Genomic DNA, 5,389 nt, shown 5'->3' with positions numbered 1-5,389 from the left:
GTAGGGAAACACCGCAGTTCTTGCCAACCAAATATAGAGTTTGGGTTTCAATGCTCCATTTCTTCAAAAGGCCAACAACAACAAAAAAGGTGATTACTCAGAGAGATACAGGAAGTGAAGAAAAAAAAGAAAAAGGAAAAGCTCCAGAACCTACACAAAGACAGTAGAGTAGGAAGACCCTTCCCCCCCCCCCCCCCAGGAGCAAGTTTATTGCTCTCAGTGTGCACATGAAGAAAACAGAGGCAGACCAAATAAACAATCTCATGATGCAACTAAAACTGCCAGAGACACAAGAAAAAGTTAAACCTAAAGTCGCTAGATGGAGTGAGATAACCAAAATAAGTTTATGTCTGAGACAAGCTGAAACGGTCAGATAAGTTGATGTTAGGCGAAATGAACCCCAACATAAGGATTCAAATGTTTTTTTTTCTTTCTTGCAATTGTTTCTAACATATTCATAAGATGATTTCTGTGTTGCTTTGTATGTCCGTTTCCCATGGTGTAACCCCTGTTTTCACTGTATTTGATGTTGGTATACTTTGTGGAGGGGAAGGAAAAAAAAACCAATTGTTTAAATAGGGATACAGGAGGACCCATTTCAACAATGAGATGTACAAGTGGTTATGTTGAAAAACGAACTTTACAACTTTGGGGGAGAAGGGGGAGCACGGGGAGGTGGAGATGGGAAGGGATGGGAAGGGGAAACAAAGGAGGAGGAGCAACAATGCTTGATAAGAAATGTATTCATTACCTTGCCCATGTAATTGTAACATCTCTGTATGGTATTTTCACAATAAAAAAATAAAAATAACAAGCTGAAATTAATGAAATAAAGACTAAGAAAATTATAAATAAATTAATAAAACAAAAAGCTGTTTTTTTGAAAAAAATCAATAAAATTGATGGACCACTGGCAAGATTAACTAAAAAAGAAAAGAGAAGACCCAAATCAATAAGATCAAAGATGCCACAGGACAAAATTACAACAAACATCCAAGATATCCAAAAAATTATAAAGAAATATTTCCAGACTCTATACTCACAAAGGAAGGAAAGCCTAGCAGAAATGGATGAATTCCTAGAGAAATACAAATTGCCAAAACTGAACCAAGAAGAAATAAATCAATTAGATACACCAATAACCTACAATGAGATAGAAGAAGCAATCAGAAACCTTCCAACAAGGAAAAGCCCAGGACCAGATGGATTCACTACAGAATTCTATAAGACCTTTTTTTTTGTTTGTTTGTTTGTTTTTTGTTTTTGTTTTTTTTTGGTCCGGTCATGGGGCCTGAACTCTAGGCCTGGGTGCTGTCCCTCAGCTCTTCAGCTCAAGGCTAGCGCCCTATCACTTGAGCCACAGCGCCACTTCCGGCTTTTTTTTAAATTTTTGCTTATGTGGTGCTGAGGAATCGAACCCAGGGCCTTGAGCATGCAAGGCAAGCGCTCTACCACTGAGCCACCTTCCCAGCTCCTCTATAAGACCTTTAAAGAGGAACTATTACCCATACTCCTCAAGCTCTTCAGAGAAATAGAAGCAGAGGGAGTAATCCCAAGTACATTCTATGAAGCCAATATCACACTCATCCTCAAATCAGGCAAAGAACCAACAAAAAAAGAGAAGTACAGACTAATCTCCGATAAACACAGATACAAAGCTCCTCAATAAAATTCTAACCAACAGAATCCAGAAACATACAAAAAAAAATCATGCATTATGACCAAGTAGGCTTCATCCCAGAGATGCAGGGATGGTCTAACATACCTAAGTCAATAAATGTAATCCATCGCATCAACAGATCCAAGGTCAAGAAACACATGAATATCTCCATTGACGCAGAAAATGTTTTTGATAAAATACAACATTCATTCATGTTAAAAGCTCTGTAAAAAATTGGAATAAAAGTAACATTCCTTAAAACAGTAAAAGCCTTATATGACAGACCAATGGCAATATCATACTTAATGGGGAAAAACTACAACCAATTCTCCTAAAATCAGGAACAAGGAAAGGATTCCCACTCTCTCCACTCCTATTCAATATAGTTCTAGAATCCTTAGCGAGAGCAATAAGGCAGGAAAAAGACATTAAAGGGATCCACATAGGGGAGGAAGAAGTTTATCTCTTTTTGCAGATGACATGATTTTATACCTTAACCATCCCAAAGGCTCCATCCCCAAACTGTTAGAGTTTATAAACCACTTCAGCAATGTAGCAAGATTCAAAATTAACCCACAAAAATCAGTTGCCTTTCTGTACACCAACAATGTACAAGCAGAAAGGGAAATCAAGGAAATAACCCCATTCATAATAACCTAAAAAATAAAGTATCTAGAAATTAACCTTACCAAAGATGTAAAGGATCTATTTCATGAAAACTATAAAAGCCATACAAAAGGAATCATAGAGGATACCAGGAAATGGAAAGATCTCCCATGTTCCTGGATAGGCAGAATTAACATTGTGAAAATGGCTATACTGCCAAAATTGATATAGATATTCAATGCAATTCCCATTAAAATTCCAATGACATACTTTACTGAAATAGAGAACATAGTCCAAAAGCTCATATGGAACAACAAAAGACCTAGAATAACCAAAGCAATTCTAGGCAAAAGAAACAACACAGGAGGGATCATGATACCGAATTTCAAGCTCTACTAACGAGCCATAATAACAAAGACAGCTTGGTACTGGTACAAAAAGAGACTCGAAGACCAATGGAACAGACTAGAGGACCCAGAAATAAAGCTGCATATGCACAATCAGATGATATTTGACAAAGGAGCCAAAGACATACAGTGGAAGAATTATCACCTTTTCAACTATTGGTGCTGGGAAAACTGGATGGCCACATGCAGAAAAATGAAAGTGGACCCTACCCTATCACCATGCACTAACATCAACTCAAAATGGGTTAAAGACCTTAACATTAAATCTGACACTCTGAAACTACTGCAGGACAGAGTAGGAGAGACACTTGAACTTATAGGCACAGGCAGGAACTTCCTGAACAGAATCCCAGGGTCACAACAAATTGAAGAGAGACTGGACAAATGGAACTACCTTAAAATAAAAAGTTTCTGCACAGACAAAGAAATAGCAACCATACTAGAAAGACAGCCAACTAATTGGGAAAAAAATATTTACCAGCAAAATATCAGACAAGGGTCTAATATCCATTATATACAGGGAACTCAATAAACTAACCCCTCACAAATCTAACAATCCAATCATGAAATGGGCAAGGGAACTAAAGAGAGACTTCTGAGAAGAAGAGATAAAAATGGCAAAGAAACACATGAGGAAATGTTCATCATCCCTGGCTGTAAAAGAAATGCAAATAAAAACAGTACTGAGATACCACCTTACTCCAGTCAGAATGGCTCACATCTTAAAGTCAGCCAACGACAAATGCTGGAGGGGATGAGGAGAAAGAGGAACCCCACTGCATTGCTGGTAGGACTGTATACTAATACAACCACTTTGGAAAACAGTCTGGAGATACTTCAGAAACTTAAATGCAGACCTCCCCTATGACCCACCCATACCAATCCTAAGCATTTGCCCTGAGCAACAGGAACCAGTATACAAAGACACATGCACCTCCATGTTTATTGCAGCACTGTTCACAAAAGCCAAGATTTGGAAACAACTCAGATGCCTCACTACTGATAAGTGCATCCAAAAATTGTGGTACCTATATACAATGGGATATTATGCAGCCATTAGAAAGGACAAACTAATGGCATTTGCAGGGAAATGGTTGGAACTAGAGCAGATTATTTTGAGCCAAGTAAGCCAAGAACAAAGAGACAAATGGCACATGGTCTCCCTGATATGTGGATGCTAAAGCCAAAATACAAGAAGATATGGCAAACAGGACTCAAGAAACAAAGGACAGCCACCCATTTTGTCATATCATTGCTAAATGACTCCATGTTCTGGACCATATATATGATAGATATATGCACGGAACAGAGGGAAGCTAGGTGGAGGAACAAAGTAAGTGGGAACAGCCTACACTAAGCAAAAGGAAAGAAATGTAAACATCATCTGATATGGAAAAAATAACTTGCATTGTCAAAGCTCATAGAATTCACAAGCTGTATAGACCATGTTATGACAATTTGCCTTGTGAAAGTTAAAATGTGTCTGACTCTAAGTATCACTATTCCACAGTACTGTGAAATATGTGAAATTTATACAGTAATCACCTAATCTCAATTAAAGAAGAAAAAGTGAGAGAAGGGATGGGTTAAGAGAGATGGGTGACAATGTTGTCAGGCACTTTGTACTCATATACTGTTGTGTAGAATGGGAACTTCATTGTACAACTACTTAAAGATAAGAAAATATTTTTTAAAAAAAGCAAAAAAAACCCTGTATCTTTGCTCTTTCTGTTCCTAGTGAAGCCATGGCTTGTGGTCCCAAGGAACATGTGAAGGGGTAGCTGCTCCCATGCATTGGATGTTGGACAAACTGACTGGTGTGTTTGCTCTTTGTCCATCCATTGGTCCCCACAAGCTGAGAGAATGTCTACCTTTCATCATTTTCTTAAGGAGCAGGCTTAAGTATGCCTTGCTAGGAGATGAAGTCAAGAAAATCCACATTAAGATTGATAAAAAAGTCAAAACTGATATCACCTACCCAGATGGTTTTATGGATGTCATCAGCATCGACAAGACTGGGGAGAAATTCCATCTATTCTATGGCACCAAAGGTCACTTTGCTGTTTATTGCATTACACCAGAGGAAGCCAAGTACAAATTGTGCCAAGTGAGAAAGATCTTTGTGGGCACAAAAGGGATCCCTCATCTGCTCGAACCATTCTCTACCCAGACCTCTTCATCAAGGTCAATGACACCATTCAGATTAATCTGGAGAACAGCAAGATAACAGATTTCATCAGGTTTGACACGGGAACCCATGTTCATTGACCAGAGGTGCTAACTTGGGAAGAATTGGTATGATTACCAACAGAGAGAGACACCCAGGTTCTTTATGCAGTTCATGCAAAAGATGCCAATGGCAATGGCTTTGCCACCTGACTTTCCAACATCTTTGTTATTGGCAGACAAAAGACCTTGGATTACTCTTCCCCAAGAAAAGAAGATCCTCTTCACCATAGCTGAAGAGAGAGACAAGAGGCTGGCAGCCAAACAGAGCTGTGAGTGAATTTCATTCACTGTCTCTATGTTCCACTGGAAATAAGTCATCTTTAATAATGTCATCCTGTCTAATTCTTCTTCTTCTTCCTCACTTTGTGCTCTCAAAATTCTTGTCTTCTTTTAGGTCTTAAACATGATTTTTTTCATGCTTTATGTTTGTGCATAAAATCCCTCTAAGTGAAAAGCTCCTTGAGTCCAATTATGTCTTCCCTTCCTA

At 38.5% G+C, this 5,389-nt stretch overlaps 1 pseudogene; it reads left to right on the top strand.

Annotated features, from left to right (window-relative positions):
• The first annotated feature begins 4,418 nt into the window (after positions 1-4,418).
• LOC122118606 lies at positions 4,419-5,179 on the top strand (annotated as a pseudogene).
• The last annotated feature ends 210 nt before the right edge of the window (positions 5,180-5,389 follow it).

The sequence above is a fragment of the Dipodomys spectabilis genome, unplaced genomic scaffold, assembly GCF_019054845.1.
Source record: "Dipodomys spectabilis isolate Male_0828 unplaced genomic scaffold, ASM1905484v1 ptg000156l, whole genome shotgun sequence".
Lineage (NCBI taxonomy): Eukaryota > Metazoa > Chordata > Mammalia > Rodentia > Heteromyidae > Dipodomys > Dipodomys spectabilis.
This window is presented reverse-complemented; position numbering and strand designations above follow the sequence as displayed.